The sequence below is a fragment of the Dendrobates tinctorius genome, unplaced genomic scaffold (assembly GCF_039654945.1).
Source record: "Dendrobates tinctorius isolate UK_male_01 unplaced genomic scaffold, ASM3965494v1 ptg000395l, whole genome shotgun sequence".
NCBI lineage: Eukaryota > Metazoa > Chordata > Amphibia > Anura > Dendrobatidae > Dendrobates > Dendrobates tinctorius.
In genome coordinates this window covers 50,141-69,274 of record NW_027362061.1, presented here as the reverse complement: position 1 = coordinate 69,274, position 19,134 = coordinate 50,141, and positions in this window count along the sequence as shown.

Genomic DNA, 19,134 nt, shown 5'->3' with positions numbered 1-19,134 from the left:
TGTGTGCGAGGTGTACGGAGAGGAGCCGTGTGTGTGCGAGGTGTACGGAGCGGAGCCGTGTGTGTACGAGGTGTACGGAGTGGAGCCATGTGTGTACGAGGTGTACGGAGAGGAGCCGTGTGTGTACGAGGTGTACGGAGAGGAGCTGTGTGTGTACGAGGTGTACGGAGCGGAGCCGCGTGTGTACGAGGTGTACGGAGCGGAGCCCTGTGTGTACGAGGTGTACGGAGCGGAGCCGTCTGTGTACGAGGTGTACGGAGCGGAGCCCTGTGTGTACGAGGTGTATGGAGCGGAGCCGTGTGTGTACGAGGTGTACGGAGCTGAGCCGTGTGTGTACGAGGTGTACGGAGTGGAGCCGTGTGTGTACGAGGTGTACGGAGAGGAGCCGTGTGTGTACGGAGCGGAGCCGCGTGTGTACGAGGTGTTCGGAGAGGAGCCGTGTGTGTACGAGGTGTACGGAGCGGAGCCCTGTGTGTACGAGGTGTATGGAGCGGAGCCGTGTGTGTACGAGGTGTACTGAGCTGAGCCGTGTGTGTACGAGGTGTACGGAGCGGAGCCGTGTGTGTACGAGGTGTTCGGAGAGGAGCCGTGTGTGTGCGAGGTGTTCGGAGCAGAGCCGCGTGTGTACGAGATGTACGGAGCGGAGCCGCATGTGTGAGGTGTACGGAGAGGAGCCGTGTGTGTGCGAGGTGTACGGAGCGGAGCCGTGTGTGTACGAGGTGTACGGAGCGGAGCCGTGTGTGTACGAGGTGTACGGAGAGGAGCCGTGTGTGTACGGAGAGGAGCCGTGTGTGTACGAGGTGTACGGAGCGGAGCCGCGTGTGTACGAGGTGTACGGAGCGGAGCCCTGTGTGTACGAGGTTGACGGAGCGGAGCCGTGTGTGTACGAGGTGTACGGAGCGGAGCCCTGTGTGTAAGAGGTGTACGGAGAGGAGCCGTGTGTGTACGAGGTGTACGGAGCGGAGCCGCGTGTGTACGAGATGTACGGAGCGGAGCCGCGTGTGTGCGAGGTGTACGGAGCGGAGCCCTGTGTGTACGAGGTGTACGGAGCGGAGCCGTGTGTGTACGGAGCGGAGCCCTGTGTGTACGAGGTGTATGGAGCGGAGCCCTGTGTGTACGAGGTGTATGGAGCGGAGCCCTGTGTGTACGAGGTGTACGGAGCAGAGCCGTGTGTGTATGAGGTGTACGGAGCGGAGCTGTGTGTGTACGAGGTGTACGGAGCGGAGCCCTGTGTGTACGAGGTGTACGGAGCGGAGCCGTGTGTGTACGAGGTGTACGGAGCGGAGCCCTGTGTGTACGAGGTGTACGGAGCGGAGTCGTGTGTGTACGAGGTGTGCGGAGCGGAGCCGTGTGTGTACGAGGTGTACGGAGCGGAGCTGTGTTTGTGTGGACCCCTCTGTGTACACTGTATACCCCCAGCTTTGGTCGCAGACCCCTGTGCACACTGTATACACCTATATACCCCCAGCTTCAGTCTCAGAACCCTGTGTTTTTGCTGTATACAGTCATGTTAAAGTTTGGGCACCCCTGTTAATGTTAACCTTTTTTCTTTATAACAACTTTGGTTTTTGCAACAGCTATTTCAGTTTCATATATCTAATACCTGATGGACTCAGTTATATTTCTGGATTCAAATGAGGTTTATTGTACTAACAGAAAATATGCAATCTGCATTTAAACAAAATTTGACTGGTGCAAAAGTATGGGCACCTCAACATAAAAGTGACATTAATATTTCGTAGATCCTCCTTTTGCAAAAATAACAGCCTCTAGTCGCTTCCTGTATCTATTAATGAGTTCCTGGATGAAGGTATTTGTGACCATTCCTGTTTACAAAACAATTCCAGTTCAGCTAAGTTTGATGGTCGCCGAGTATGGACAGCCAGCTTCAAATCATCCCACAGATGTTCAATGATATTCAGGTCTGGGGACTGGGATGGCCATTCCAGAACATTGTAATTGTTCCTCTGCATGAATGCCTGAGTAGATTTGGAGCGGTGTTTTGGATCATTGTCTTGCTGAAATATCCATCCCCTGCGTAACTTCAACTTCGTCACTGATTCTTGCACATTATTGTCAAGAATCTGCTGATACTGAGTTGAATCCCTGCGACCCTCAACTTTAACAAGATTCCCGGTGCCAGCATTGGCCACACAGCCCCAAAGCATGATGGAACCTCCACCAAATTTTACTGTGGATAGCAAGTGTTTTTCTTGGAATGCTGTGTTTTTAGCCTCCATGCATAACGCCTTTTTGTATGACCACACATCTCAATCTTTGTTTCATCAGTCCACAGGACCTTCTTCCAAAATGTAACTGGCTTGTCCCAATGTGCTTTAGCAGACCTCAGGCGACTCTGTTTGTGACGTGCTGGCAGAAACGGCTTCCTTCGCATCACTCTCCCATACAGCTTCTCTGTTGTGAGTTCATTTTCCCCTTCGTCACTGAGGTCTGGTGAACTCCCTATTCTGGTGAAGGAAGGTAGTGAGCCTGATTATCAGGCACCTGAGTCTAATGATGATGACTGGCTGAGTGGAGTCACGGACTGGATATAAGGCTGCCGGCGCCCTTCTGCCCTGCGGGTGATTTCTCTGTGGACTTCTAGGAAACCAGTCTGATTCCTGCTCCTCTAAAGCTAAGTTTTCTGCTTTGCCTTTTAGCATTTGTGTTTTGTTTTTGTTTGCCTTGCTTTTCTGGATTCTGCCATTCCTGCTGGAGTGAGCTGAATCTCCTTTTGCCGGTTGCTCTGTCTTCAGAATATTCCTGAGTACTGACATAGCTTTTTGAAGCCTAGCGTCTTCAGGGCCTTTTTCACTGTCAGTCTGTTGGCTCTTATTTTCATAGGGTTTTTCACGGATTGCAGACAGCAGCCTTCCTGTCCTTTCCTATCTAGTTAGCTTGGGCCCCGTCTTTGCTCAGTCTATCTTTCTGTCTGTGTTGTGTTCTTTCTTCTTGCTTCACCGTCATTATTTGTGGGGGGCTGCGTTTTGCTTTGGCGTCTGCTCTGGGGCAGTTTAGATTTCCTTTTCTGTCTTTAGGCTATTTATCTCTCCGGCTGTGATCGAGGGGTCTAGGGCTCCGTAGGAACCCCCCACGGCTACTGCTAGTTGTGTTGATAGGTTCAGGGGTCTGCAATCTGATAGTTGCCAACTTCTCTGGTTTTCTGGACATAGCTTCTATTTTTGTGTCTGCCTCCTACGGTGACTCTATCATAACAGAATCACCCGCCATACCGCAGATCCTAGGGTACTCAATAGCAGGAAAGAATTGTAAAAAAAAAAAAAAAAAAGGGTGTATATTTTTTCCTCTATATCTCTGAGGCCGTAGGGGGAATTTTTTTTTTCTCTCAATGGAGATAAAGCAATTGTCTGATCGTGTGGAGCAGCTCGCTGCGGAAGTGCGGGGAATTTCCGCCTACCTTGCTCATTCACATGCTGCTGAACCAAAGATTCCTACACCTGATGTATTTTTTGGGATCGGTCTAAATTTTTGAATTTCAAAAATAATTGTAAATTATTTTTTGCCTTGAAGCCTAACTCGTCAGGGTGCTCCGCGCAGCAGGTTAAAATTGTCATCTCTTTGCTGCGTGGCAATCCCCAGGATTGGGCGTTTTCTTTGAAACCAGATGATCCTATTCTGACTAATGTGAACGCATTCTTTCAAGCCTTGGGGTTGTTGTATGATGAACCTAATGCTATTGATCAGGCTGAAAAGACCCTGTTGGCATTGAACCAGGGTCGAGATTCTGCAGAGTTGTACTGTCAAAAGTTCCGAAAGTGGGCGGTCCTTACTACCTGGGATGATAATGCCTTGGCTGCTCTTTTTCGGAAGGGCTTGTCAGAAGCCGTAAAAGATACTATGGTGAGATTTCCTGTTCCCTCTGGTCTGGACGATTCTATGTCATTAGCCATTCAGGTTGATCGGCGTTTACGTGAACGCAGGATTGCACGAGAGGTGTTGCCACCGGTAGAACAGACGTCTGAACCTATGCAATGTGATAGTTTTGTCTAAGGCGCAACGTCAGGAGTTCAGAAGGCGTAATAAGCTGTGTTTTTTCTGTGGAGATGCCTCGCATATTATTTCTGTTTGTCCTAAACGAGAGAAACGCTTTGCACACACGTTTTCTGTTGGTGGTGTTCAACCTAAGTTTCTTCTGGCAATTACTCTGATCTGCTCCCTGTCCACATTTTCCCCCAAGGCTTTTGTGGATTCGGGAGCAGCGCTAAACCTAATGGACTTGGATTTTGCTAAACGTTGTGGATTTCCGATGACACCTCTGCAGATGCCTATCCCTTTGAGGGGGATTGATGCTACTCCTTTGGCGAAAAATAAACCTCAGTTTTGGACCCAGGTGGTCATGTGGGTCGCCCCAGACCATCAAGAAAATTGCAGATTTTTGGTGTTACATGGTCTGCATGATGCCGTTGTTCTGGGGTTTCCCTGGTTGCAAATTCATAATCCAGTCTTGGATTGTAAATCTGTGTCTGTGGTGAGTTGGGGTTGTCGGTGTGCCTGTAGTGAGGCTCCGGTTTTTTCCACCTCTCCTCAGTCGCATGATGTTCCTGACTATTTGGCGGACTTTTATGATGTATTTAGTGAGAATGAGTCTGCGTCCTTGCCTCCTCATAGGAGTTATGACTGTGCAATTGAACTGAGCCCGGGGTGTAAATTTCCCAAGGGTCGGCTCTTCAATTTATCTGTACCCGAGCACGAGGCTATGCGGTCCTATATTAAGGAGGCGTTGGGTTGGAGAAGGGTCATATTAGACCATCCTCTTCACCCTTAGGTGCCGGGTTTTTTTTTGTAGCCAAAAAGGATGGTTCTTTAAGGCCTTGTGTTGATTATCGTGCCCTCAACAAAATTACTATTAAATATCAGTATCCGTTACCCCTGATTTTGGATCTATTCTCTAGAGTTAGAGGTGTTTGCTGGTTTACCAAGCTTGACCTCAGGGGGGCTTATAATCTTATCCGCATTAAGCAGGGGGATGAATGGAAGACGGCGTTTAATACTCCGGAGGGACATTTTGAGTACCTAGTGATGCCTTTTGGGCTCACTAATGCCCCTTCTGTCTTCCAGTGCTTCATGAACGATATTTTCCGAGACTTTGTCGATAAATTTTTGATTATCTATCTGGATGATATTTTGATCTTCTCCAAGGATTGGGATTCTCATGTGGAACATATTCGGACTGTGTTCCAGATCTTGAGGGAGAAGTCCCTGTATGTCAAAGGATCGAAATGCCATTTTGGAGTACAGAGGATTTCATTTTTGGGATTTATTTTGTCTCCATTAACTATTGAAATGGACCCGGCCAAGGTACAGGCCATTTATGATTGGGTTCAGCCCACTTCTTTGAAGGCCCTCCAGAAGTTTTTGGGTTTTGCTAATTTTTATCGGAAATTTATAGCAAAATTTTCTAGTATTGCCAAGCCATTGACTGATCTGACTAAGAAGGGTGCTGATGTGTTGAATTGGTCTCCGGAGGCTGTTGCTTCCTTTCAGGAGCTGAAGCGAAGATTTACCTCCGCCCCGGTTTTGCGGCAACCTGATGTCTCACTCCTGTTCCAGGTAGAGGTGGATGCTTCTGAGATTGGTGCAGGAGCTTTTGTCCCAAAAGGATCCTGTAACATCTAAAATGAATCCCTGTGCTTTCTTTTCCCGAAAGTTCTCTCCATCTGAACGTAACTATGATGTGGGGAATCGGGAACTGTTGGCAATGAAATGGGCATTTGAGGAGTGGAGACATTGGTTGGAGGGAGCTAAACATCAAGTTGTGGTCCTCACTGACCACAAGAATTTGATTTACCTAGAGTCGGCTAAACGCTTGAACCCTAGACAGGCTAGGTGGGCCTTGTTTTTTACACGTTTTGATTTTGTGGTCTCTTTTCTTCCTGGAACTAAGAATGTCAAGGCAGACGCCCTCTCTAGGAGCTTCTTTGCTGATTCTCCTGTGGTGACCAAGCCTGCTACCATCTTAGGCGAAGGGGTAGTTCTTTCTGCCATCTCGTCTGATTTGAGACTTGCTCTGCAAGAGTTCCAGGAGGACAAACCTGAGCGTTGTCCCAGTGGAAAGTTGTATGTTCCTGACGAGTGGAAGAAGAACTGGCCAAGTTCTCCAAAAAAAAAAAATGGCCAAGTTCTCCAAAAAATATGACATAGTTGTCATGGGAGATTTCAACTATCCAGACATTTGTTGGGAATTTCTCTCAGGCAAAACTAACAGGTCAAGGAAATTCTTATCCTCTCTTGCTGACAACTTTATCTTCCAAAAGGTAAGGGAGAAAACAAGGGGAACTGCTACCTTGGATCTAATCCTTATAAACAGGGAGGAAATGGTTGAGGAGGTAAAAGTGGCTGGGACCCTAGGAGGTAGCGACCATGCTATTTTAGAATTTTGGATAACTAGAGGCGGAAGACCTGTGAAGACTCAGACGTCAAGGTTAGATTTCAGAAAGGCAGATTTTAAGGGATTCAGAAAGAGAATTGGAGGGATCCAATGGCTGGATATCCTTAAAGACAAAAATGTCCAGGAAGGATGGGAAATCTTGAAAAATGAAATTCTCAAAGCACAGTTGTTAACAATTCCGTAAAGAGGGAAGAATAGGAAGCATTTAAGGAAACCAGGATGGATGAACACAGAACTTAAGCACATGCTAAAAAGGAAGAAAAAAATGTTTATAAAATGGAAAGAGAGAGGCATATCTAAAGAAGAATATAATGCTGTCTGCAGAACCTGCAGGGCACAAATCAGATTAACTAAAGCTGAAAATGAATTGAGGCTTGCAAGAGATGTCAAAAGCAATAATAAAGGATTTTGGGGATATGTCAAAAGTAAAAGAAAAGTCAAAGATGCTATAGGATTTTTACAGGATGAAAATGATGAAATGGTAAGACAGGATGTTGAGAAGGCTGAACTTTTAAATTCCTATTTTGCATCTGTTTTCTCTCAGAAAGGAAATGTAACATCAACTGTTATTCACTGTCCTATTAGGGAATAGAAGAATCCAGGATATCTATAAACAGAAAGATAGTGAGGAAACACTTAGCTAACCTAAATGAATTCAAGTCTCCAGGTCCAGATGAATTACACCCCAGAGTACTTAAGGAGATAGCAGAAGAAATTTTTGAACCCCTCTCCATAATCTTTGAAAATTCTTGGAGAACAGGAGAAGTGCCAGAAGACTGGAGAAGAGCAAATGTTGTTCCTATCTTCAAAAAGGGGAAGAAGGTGGACCCAGGCAACTATAGGCCGGTGAGTCTGACTTCTATACCAGGAAAGATCTTTGAACAAATTATTAAACAACATGTATGTCAATACCTGGATAAGAATGAAGTGATTAAACAGAGTCAGCATGGGTTTGTAACTAATAAGTCATGTCAGACTAACTTAATTTCCTTCTATGACGGTATCACTGATTGGGTGGATCAAGGAAATGCTGTAGATATAGTATATCTTGACTTCAGCAAAGCATTTGACAAAGTCTCTCATACAATCCTTATTGAAAAAATGACTAAGTATGGAATGGACAAGGCAACTGTTAGGTGGATTCATAACTGGCTTAGTGATCGGACCCAAAGAGTGGTCGTAAATGGCTGCACATCCAGTTGGAAGAATGTCTCAAGTGGGGTACCACAGGGCTCTGTCCTGGGCCCTGTATTATTCAACATCTTTATCAATGATTTAGATGAAGGAATTGAGGGTAAACTGATTAAATTTGCTGATAACATAAAGCTAGGAGGGTTAGCTAATACTAGAGAAGAGAGAGAGAGGATTCAAAAAGATTTAAATAAACTGGAGAAGTGGGCAGCAACTAACAGAATGGTTTTTAACAGGGAGAAATGCAAAGTACTATATCTGGGCAATAAAAAGTGAAAAAAGCATATATAGAATGGGAGGAATAGGGCTAAGTGACAGCACATGTGAAAAAGACTTGGGTGTTATGATTGAGTCACCGTAGGAGGCAGACACAAAAATAGAAGCTACGTCCAGAAAACCAGAGAAGTTGGTAACTATCAGATTGCAGACCCCTGAACCTATCAACACAACTAGCTCCCACGATGCCCCAGACCCCTCGATCACAGCCGGAGCGCTAAATAGCCCAAAGACAGAAAAGGAAATCTAAACTGCCCCAGAGCAGACCCCAAAGCAAAAGGCAGCCCCCACCATATAATGACGGTGAAGCAAGATGAAAAAACACTCACACAGATAGAAAGATAGGCTGAGCAAACGATGGGGCCCAAGCTAGCTAAACAGTACAGGAAAGGAAGGTTGCTGTCTGCAATCTGCCAAAACCCTATCAAAGACATAAGCCAACAAGCTGATATGAAAAAGACCCTGAAGCAGCTAGGCTTCAAAAACTAAATCAGCACTCAGGTATTTTCAGAAGACAGAGCTAAAGGAATTCAGCACACCCCAGCAGGGAATGGCAGAAATCCAGAAAAACAAAGCAAAACAAAGTCTAAGCACAAATGCAAAAAGCCGAGCAGAAAACTTAGCTTTAGAGGAGCAGGAATTCAGATTGGTCTCCAAGGATCCCACAGAGAAATCACCCGCAGGGCAGAAGGGCGTCGGCAGCCTTATATCCAGTCAGTGACTCCACTCAGCCAGTCATCATCATCAGACTCAGGTGTTTGATAATCAGGCTCACTACCTTTATTTACCAGAAGAGGGAGTTCCTCGGGCCTCAGTAGTGAAGGGGAAAATGAACTCACAACACTTGGGTATACTAATAGATCACAGACTGAATATGAGTCAACAGTGTGATGCAGCAGCAAAAAGGCAAATGCAATTCTAGGATGTATTAACAGAAGCATACAGTCTAGATCACGTGAAGTCATTATTTCCCTCTACTCCTCTTTGGTCAGACCTCATCTGGAATATTGTCTCCAGTTTTGGGCACCACATTTTAAAAAAGACATCAACAAACTGGAGCAAGTTCAGAAAAGAGCGACCAGAATGGTGACCGGTCTGCAAACCCTGTCTTATGAGGAAAGGTTGCAGGATTTGGGAATGTTTAGTTTGCAAAAGAGAAGACTGAGAGGAGACTTAATAGCTGTCTACAAATATCTAAAGGGCTGTCACATTGTAGAAGGATCAACTTTATTCTCATTTGCACAAGGAAAGACTAGAAGCAATGGGATGAAACTGAATGGGAGGAGACACAGATTAGATATTAGAAAAAACTTTTTGACAGTTAGAGTGATCAATGAGTGGAACAGGCTGCCACGAGAAGTGGTGAGTTCTCCTTCAATGGAAGTCTTCAAACAGAGGCTGGACAGACATCTGACTGGGATGATTTAGCGAATCCTGCTTTGAGCAGGGGGTTGGACCAGATGGCCCAGTAGGTCCCTTCCAACTCTACGATTCTATGATTCTAAGAGAGTGATGTCTGAAGTTCATTGCTCTGCATTGGCTGGTCATCCAGGTATTTTTGGTACTAGAGATCTGGTGAGTCGATCTTTTTGGTGGCCCACCTTGTCTCATGATGTCAGGAATTTTGTGCAGTCCTGTGGGACTTGCTCCTGGTCTAAATCTTGTTCTCGCTCTAGTGGGTTGTTGATGCCTTTGCCGGTCCCCAAGAGGCCATGGACCCATATTTCAATGGATTTCATCTCTGATATGCCGGTCTCTCAAAGAATATCTGTTATTTGGGTGATTTGTGATAGGTTCTCTAAGATGGTTCATCTTGTACCACTCCCTAAGTTGCCGTCTTCCTCTGAGTTGGTGCCCCTGTTTTTGCAACAGGTGGTTCGCTTGCACGGGATTCCTGAGAACATTGTATCTGACAGAGGAGTTCAGTTTGTGTCTAGATTTTGGAGGACTTTCTGTTCCAAACTGGGAATTCAGTTGTCCTTCTCCTCTGCTTTTCACCCTCAGACCAATGGGCAGACAGAGAGAACAAACCAGACCTTGGAGTCGTATTTGAGATGTTTTATTTCTGCTGATCAGGATGATTGGGTTTCATTTTTGCCCTTGGCCGAATTTTCTTTAAATAATAGAGCTAGTTCTGCCACTTTGATGTCACCTTTTTTTTTGTTACTTTGGGTTTCATCCTCGATTTTCTTCAGGGCAGGTGGAGCCTTCTGCCTGCCCAAGTGTTGACACTGTGGTGGAGAGAATGCACCAAATCTGGGACCAAGTGGTGGATAAGTTATCTCTCTCCCAGGAAAAGGCCCAGCGGTTTTCCAATCGACATAGGACCATTGGTCCCCAGTTTAAGATTGGTGATATGGTGTGGTTATCATCAAAAAATATTGCTATGAAGGTGGCTTCTCCTAAGTTTAAGCCTAGATTTATTGGACCCTACAAGATTTTGGAGATTATTAATCCGGTCTCTTTTCGTTTGGCTCTCCCTGTCACATTTAAAATCCATAATGTGTTCCATAAGTCCTTGTTGAAGAGGTTTGTTGAACCAGTTGTTCCTGGGGTGGCACCTCCGGACCCTGTATTGGTTGAAGGTAACATGGAATATGAGGTAGAGAAAATACTGGATTCCCGTCTGGCTAGACGGAGACTCCAGTTTTTGGTTAAGTGGAAGGGTTATGGTCAGGAGGATAATTCCTGGGTCTCTGCCTCTGATATTCATGCCAAAAGATTGGTGCGTGCCTTTCATCGGGCTCACCCTGATCGCCCTGGTGGCGTGGTTGGGGGTTCGGTGACCCCTCCTCAAGGGGGAGGTACTGTTGTGAGTTCATTTTCCCCTTCGTCACTGAGGTCTGGTGAACTCCCTATTCTGGTGAAGGAAGGTAGTGAGCCTGATTATCAGGCACCTGAGTCTAATGATGATGACTGGCTGAGTGGAGTCACGGACTGGATATAAGGCTTCCGACGCCCTTCTGCCCTGCGGGTGATTTTTCTGTGGACTTCTAGGAAACCAGTCTGATTCCTGCTCCTCTAAAGCTAAGTTTTCTGCTTTGCCTTTTAGCATTTGTGTTTTCTTTTTGTTTGCCTTGCTTTTCTGGATTCTGCCACTCCCTGCTGGGGTGAGCTGAATCTCCTTTTGCCGGTTTCTCTGTCTTCAGAATATTCCTGAGTACTGACATAGCTTTTTGAAGCCTAGAGTCTTCAGGGCCTTTTTCACTGTCAGTCTGTTGGCTCTTATTTTCATAGGGTTTTTCACGGATTGCAGACAGCAGCCTTCCTGTCCTTTCCTATCTAGTTAGCTTGGGCCCCGTCTTTGCTCAGTCTATCTTTCTGTCTGTGTTGTGTTCTTTCTTCTTGCTTCACCGTCATTATTTGTGGGGGGCTGCGTTTTGCTTTGGGGTCTGCTCTGGGGCAGTTTAGATTTCCTTTTCTGTCTTTAGGCTATTTATCTCTCCGGCTGTGATCGAGGGGTCTAGGGATCCGTAGGAACCCCCCACGGCTACTGCTAGTTGTGTTGATAGGTTCAGGGGTCTGCAATCTGATAGTTGCCAACTTCTCTGGTTTTCTGGACGTAGCTTCTATTTTTGTGTCTGCCTCCTACGGTGACTCTATCATAACACTTCTCCTTGTGCAAAGTGCACTGTATTGTTGACCGATGCACAGTGACACCATCTGCAGCAAGATGATGCTGCAGGTCTTTGGAGGTGGTCTGTGGATTGTCCTTGACTGTTCTCACCATTCTTCTTCTCGGCCTTTCTGATATTTTTCTTGGCCTGCCACTTCTAGGCTTAACAAGAACTGTACCTGTACCTTCCATTTCCTTACTATGTTCCTCACAGTGGAAACTGACAGGTTAAATCTCTGAGACAACTTTTTGTATCCTTCTCCTGAAAAGCTATGTTGAATAATCTTTGTTTTCAGATCATTTGAGAGTTGTTTTGAGGAGCCCATGATGCCACTCTTCATAGGAGAATCAAATAGGAGAACTACTTGCAAGTGGCCACCTTAAATAACTTTTCTCATGATTGGATACACCTGGCTATGAAGTTCAAAGCTCAATGAGGTTACAAAACCAATTTAGTGCTTCAGGAAGTCAGTAAAAATTAGTTAGGAGTGTTCAAATCAAGAAAATGATAAGGGTGCCCATACTTTTGCACTGGTCAAATTTTGTTTAAATGCAGATTGCACATTTTCTGTTAGTACAATAAACCTCATTTGAATCCAGAAATATAACTGAGTCCATCAGTTATTAGATATATGAAACTGAAATAGCTGTTGCAAAAACCAAAATTGTTATAAAGAAAAAAGGTTAACATTAATAGGGGTGCCCAAACTTTAACATATGACTGTACACCAGTATATCCCCAGCTTCGATCACAGACCCCTCTCTTTACGCTGTATACACCCGTATACCCCCAGCTTCGGTCGCAGACTGCTCTGTGTACGCTGTGTACACCCGTATACCCCCAGCTTCGGTCACAGACCTCTGTGTTCACTGTTTACACCTGTTTATCCCCAGTTTTGGTCGCAGACCCCTGTGTACACTCTATACATCCATATACACCCAACTTCAGTCGCAGACCCCTGTGTATACTGTATTCACCTGTATACCCCCAGCTTCAGTCACAGACCCCGCGTCTCTCACACTGTATACACCTGTATACCCCCAGCTTCAGTCTCAGAACCCTGTGTGTATGCTGTATACACCCGTATACCCCCAGCCTCAGTCACAGACCCTTCTGTGTATGCTGTATACACCCGTATACCCCCAGCTTCGATCGCAGACCACTCTGTGTATGCTGTACACACCCGTATACCCCCAGCTTCGGTCACAGACCCCTCTGTGTACGCTGTACACACCCGTATACCCCCAGCTTCGGTCGCAGACCCCTCTGTGTACGCTGTATACACCGTATACCCCCAGATTTGGTCACAGCCCCCTGTGTTCACTATACACCCATATATCCCCAGTTTTGGTCGCAGACCCCTGTGTACGCTGTATACATCTGTATACCCCCAGCTTTTTTTTGCTATTCGTATTTCACATATTTCATATTTGGTGTGCTACCATTTTCTAATTTAATATGTAAGTTGCCTTTTGGTATGCACCTATTCAGACTAGTTCTAGATGTGCCGTCAGTTTGTTCTATTACCCCCAGCTTTGGTCACGGACCCCCCTGTGTACGCTGTATACACCCGTATATCCCAAGCTTCGATAACAGACCCCTGTGTACACTGTATACACCCGTATACCCCCAGGTTCGGTCGCAGATCCCTGTGTACTCTGTCTACACCCGTATACCCCCAGCTTTGGATGCAGAGCCCTGTGTATGCTGTATACACCTGTATACCCCCAGCTTCGGTCACAGACCCCTCTGTGTATGCTGTATACACCCGTATACCCCCAGCCTCGGTCACAGACCCTGCATCTCTCACACTGTAGAACTGACGCCGGACACACACGGTAAAACTGCGGTCGTCGGTCTCTCATCTCTCGCACTTATACTAATAACATAAGATGGAGTCAGACGAACCCTCCTACAAAACGTGAGAACAAAGTCATTACTACAGGACTGTGTGAGAAAGGGATTTATTCTACAAGAAACGCTGGGGCCACAAATGAGAATAACATAATGTCGCTCATCTTCTCTTTCACCATAGATATTGACAGTGAGGGCGACTTCCACTTTGCCGTAATGTGGATTTTAGTGGCCATACATAAGTAGTTTACTAGCTTCTGAAAGCTTTCTGGAAGCCGGGAAGGCCTGGTTCCCAGTAAAAGAGTAGAAGGTTCCAGATCAACCGGTCCACCATACATCTGTGCTATCAGACGCTTCACCTTCTCCCAAAGCCCAGAAACCACCGTACAAGACCACCAAATATGTCTCATGTCACCAGATATTCCACAGCCCCTAAAACAGTCTCCCGAGATTTTAGGAAAAATACTGTGAATTTTTTCCGGTACATAATAGACTCTGTGCAATAGTTTTAAGGAGGTCTCCACAAGGGAAGTCTGGTGACTACCTCATGATAGGGTGTCACAGCTACGATACCATTCATCAATTGACTGTTCAAACCCCAGATCCTCCTCCCATTGTAACATACTTTATACTTCAATTTTTTATCATCTTGTGGAGAATGTATAGCATAGTAGATCAATGAGATCGTTCCCCTGCCCAAAGGGTCATTTAGACATTAATTTTCAAAACTGGTTGCCCTGAGAGTAGTACCGCTCGGGAGGATCTGCTTTGCAAAGTGGAAGATCTGGTTCAAGCGCATTACCTCCCTAACTGGAGGTTCAAATTTTTGAACAAATTCCTGTCTGTCAAGTAAGATATTAAATGGGGAACACAAATGTTTAAGTATATGAATACCTTTCAGCTTCCACCAAGAAAAAAATTGTGGCTCAAAGCCTGGCGGGAACATGGGGTTTTGTAATATAGCTGTCAGGGGAGAAGGGCTTGATTGTAAGTTATATTTAAACCGGACTTTACTCCAAAGAAGCAACGAGTGGACTGTAAAAGGAGCCACATTCATTAACCCCCGTGGAAGTCGGTCTGTGGTCCACATTAGGCCTGATAAAGAGAATGGTTGGGAGAGAAATGATTCCAGAATAACCCATCTCGGACTATTGGGATATGAACACGCACTTATTAATCGAGCAATCTGTGCTGACTTGTAATAAAGTGTAAAATTAGGGAGGGATAAACCCCCTTCTTTTCTGTGATGGAACATCAGTTTTTGCACAATTCTGGGTTGTTTTCCGAGCCAAAGAAACTTAGACATCATAGAGTGTAAAGGGCTTGTCACACTAAGAGATATCGCTAGCAATATCGCTATAACTAGTGACGTTATAGCGATATTGCTAGCGATATCTCTGTGTCTGATACTTACCTACGACCCGCTCCCCCGCTGATTATCGCTGATCGCGCGAGAACATTCAGGACTGTTTCTCGTCATCAGCTTCCTGTGGCGATTCCTGCTGTGAGGACGAGCAACGCGTGGAGCCGGGCGGGAGGACGCAGGATCGCCTGGTGTGACAGGTAAGTAGCGATCCCCGTCCCCAGCGATGTCGCTAGTGAGATCTGCCTGTGTGGCAGCTCACTAGCGACCACTTAGCGATGTACCAGCGATCCTGACCGCGTCATATCGCTGGTCGGGATCGCTGGTACATCGCTAAGTGTGACAGTACCTTAACTGAGTGAACGTTCTGGCTGGCCATAATTGGGAGGGACCTAAATAGATGTAAGAAGCGAGGCAGTGACACCATTTTAAATGCATGTATTCTGCCGAGCCAGGGTAACTTTGAGGAAGCCCATCTATCCAGGTCCCTCTGGAAGTTTTGGATCAGTGGAGAGTAATTCCACCTAAACAGAGGTGACCTGTTGGCTGTTAAGTTGATACCCAGATATGTTAGATAATGTTCTTTGTCTGTAAACCCAAAATGGGAGGCTATATTAGTTTGCTCTGTCTTAGGAAAATTTACAAATAATGCTTCGGGTTTATCAATGTTAATTTTTAACCCTGAGATCTTCTCAAAATCGTGAAGGAGGGAAAACAAGTGAGGGAGTGTAGTGTTATTATTATTATTATTATTTATTGTTATAGCGCCATTTATTCCATGGCGCTTTACATGTAAGGAGGGGTATACATAAAAACAAGTACAATAATCTTAAACAATTCAAATCATAACTGGTACAGGAGGAGAGAGGACCCTGCCCGCGAGGGCTCACAATCTACAAGGGATGGGTGATAATACAGTAGGCGAGGGTAGAGCAGGTCGTGCAGCGGTTTGGTCGATCAGTGGTTACTGCAGGTTGTAGGCTTGTCGGAAGAGGTGGGTCTTCAGGCTCTTTTTGAAGGTTTCGATGGTAGGTGAGAGTCTGATATGTTATGGTAGAGAGTTCCAGAGTAGGGGTGATGCGCGAGAGAAATCTTGTATGCGATTGTGGGAAGAGGAGATAAGAGGGGAGTAGAGAAGGAGATCTTGTGAAGATCAGAGGTTGCGTGCAGGAAAGTACCGGGAGACGAGGTCACAGATGTATGGAGGAGACAGGTTGTGGATGGCTTTGTATGTCATGGTTAGGGTTTTGTAATGGAGTCTCTGGGCAATTGGGAGCCAGTGAAGGGATTGACAGAGGGGAGATGCTGGGGAATAGCGGGGGGACAGGTAGATTAGTCAGGCAGCAGAGTTTAGAATAGATTGGAGGGGTGCGAGAGTGTTTGAGGGGAGGCCACAGAGCAGGAGGTTGCAGTAGTCAAGGCGAGAGATGATGAGGGCATGGACTAGGGTTTTTGCAGATTCTTGGGTGAGGAATGAACGGATTCGTGAAATATTTTTGAGTTGAAGTCGGCAGGAAGTGGAAAGGGCTTGGATATGTGGTTTGAAGGAGAGATTAGCATCAAGGATTACTCCGAGGCAGCAAGCTTGTGGGACTGGGGAGAGTGGGCAGTCATTTACTGTAATTGATAGGTTCGTAGGGGGGGTCACGTGAGATGGTGGAAAGATGATGAATTCTGTTTTGTCCATGTTGAGTTTCAGAAATCTAGCGGAGAAGAAGGATGAAATAGTGGACAGACATTGAGGGATTCTGGTTAGTAGGGAGGTGATATCTGGTCCAGAGATGTAGATCTGTGTGTCATCAGTGTAGAGATGATACTGAAAGCCATGAGATTCTATGAGCTGTCCCAGGCCAAAGGTGTAAATAGAGAACAGCAGGGGCCCAAGGACTGAACCTTGTGGGACTCCGACAGATAGGGGGCGAGGTGAGGAGGTGGTGTGTGAGTGGGAGACGCTGAATGTCCGGTCTGTTAGGTATGATGAGATCCAGGATAGGGCCAAGTCTGTGATGCCGAGGGATGAGAGGGTCTGTAATAATAGGGAATGGTCCACTGTGTCAAAGGCAGCCGACAGGTCCAGGAGGAGGAGGACAGAGTAGTGTCGCTTGCTCTTGGCGGTTAAGAGGTCATTGGTGACCTTAGTAAGGGCAGTTTCAGTAGAGTGGTGTGACCGGAAGCCAGATTGTAAGCGGTCGAAGAGGGAGCAAGAAGAGAGATGGGAGGACAGTTCAAGGTAGACGTGTTGTTCCAGTAGCTTGAAGGCGTAGGGGAGAAGTGATATAGGGCGATAGCTAGATACAGAGGATGGGTCAAGAGAGGGCTTTTTGAGGATAGGTGTGATGGAGGCATGTTTAAAGCTTGAGGGGAAAACACCAGTTGTTAGTGATAGGTTGAAGAGATGGGTTAGGGTTGGGATGAAGACTGTGGTGAGGTTTGGTATGAAGTGGGATGGGATCGGGTCGAGTGCACAGGTGGTGAGATGTGATCTTGAGAGTAGAGTGGAGAGTCGATCTTCTGTAATGGTGAAGAAGTTGGTTTTGAAGGTGGAGGGCTGGGAAGTCGGGAGGAAGGGTTCTGGGGGTTGTTGACCAAAACTTTCTCTGATGTTATCAATCTTCTGCTTGAAAAATGAGGCAAAGTCTTCAGCTGAGATGAGTGGGGAGGGAGGAGGTGCTGGGGGGCGGAGGAGAGAATTGAAGGTGTTGAATAACTGTTTAGGGTTGGGAGACAGGGAGGATATGAGAGATGAGAAGTAGGTTTGTTTAGCTGTGGCGAGTATGGTCTTGAAAGTAGTGAGGGACTGTTTGAATGCGATGAAGTGCTCGTTGGAGTGGGATCTTTTCCATCTGCGCTCAGCAGCCCTGGAAGCTCGCCTCAGCTCTTTGGTCAGGCTGGTGTGCCAGGGCTGTCTGTTGATTTTGCGAGCTTTGGTATGTGTAAGTGGGGCAGCGGATTCCAAAGCTACAGCTATTGTGGTGTTATATAGAGCGGCAGCGTCATCCGCATTGTGTAAGGAACTTATATCTGTGAGAGGGAGAAGGGATTCAGAGAATGAGTGTAGGTCAAGGTGTTTAAGATTTCTGCGAGGGTGTGAGAGTTTGTGGGGTGGGGATTGTAGACATGGAGTGAAGAGGGAAGAGAATGTGAGAAGGTTGTGGTCAGAGAGAGGAAGAGGTGAGTTAGAGAGGTTAGATAGGGAGCAGAGGCAGGTGAAGATGAGGTCCAGTGTGTGGCCATCTTTGTGGGTGGCTGTAGAAGACCATTGAGTGAGGCCGAAGGAGGAAGTGAGAGATAGGAGTTTAGTGGCAGCTGAGAGGGAAGTGTCAATGGGGATGTTGAAGTCGCCCATGATGATAGTAGGGATGTCCGTGGAAAGGAAATGAAGTAACCAGGTGGTGAAGTGGTTAAAGAAGGTGGTGGCTGGCCCTGGGGGGCGGTAGATGACAGCCAGTTGGAGGTTGGATGGGGAGTAGATGCGCACAGAGTGCACCTCAAAGGAAGGGAGGGTAACAGAGGGTGGCAGTGGGATTGGGGTGAAGGAGCAGGTATCTGACAGGAGAAAACCAACTCCTCCACCATGTTTGCTGCTGGGGCGGGGGGTGTGAGAAAGGTGGAAGCCACCATATGAAAGTGCAGCAGGAGAGGCTGTGTCAGAAGGGGTGAGCCAGGTTTCGGTGATGGCGAGGAAGGAAAGTTTGGTAGTAACAAAAAGATCATGGATGTAGGAAAGCTTGTTGCAGACAGAGCGAGCGTTCCACAGAGCTCCTGTTAGTGGGACTGGGGAAGCAGGGGCTGGGTGAATGGGTATAAGGTTGGAGGGGTTACGGAAGGTTGTGATAGAGCGTGGATGGGAGGTAGAAATGACTGTGGGAATGTGGTGAGGAGGACCAGGATTTGGGGAGATATCACAAGCAGTGAGAAGGAGCAGAGAAAGTGTTAGCAGGTGGGAGCAGGAGAGGGCATGAGGGGGCTGTCTGTGTTTGGAGACAGAGGATTGTATGTTAAGGAACAGTTTTGAGGCGGAGGTGAGGTGGATGGGGAGGATTGAAGAAGAGATGAACAGTTCCTTACTAGGAGTAGGGATTAGGGGAATTAGCAGAAAGTGAAGGATTATAGGGGTGAAAACAAGCAGAAACATTGTTTACAGTGACTGTGTACAGTTACCTTCAGTTCCCTTCTGGTTCAATTCTGGTTTTAATTCTTAAATTAATCTTCACACTTCTAGAACACACTTATAGAAATCACACTGCAGACTGAAGTCTTTATGCAGACTTGTGCTCTGCAATATATGTACAACTAAGTGCAGTCAGGTGTGAAGCAGAGAGGAGTGGTCTCTACTCTTCTTGGTCAGAGAATTAAGAGTGGACCAGATGCATATGATCAAGCCAGAGCAAACAAGGTCATAAATAACACTGGGGTATGCTGGG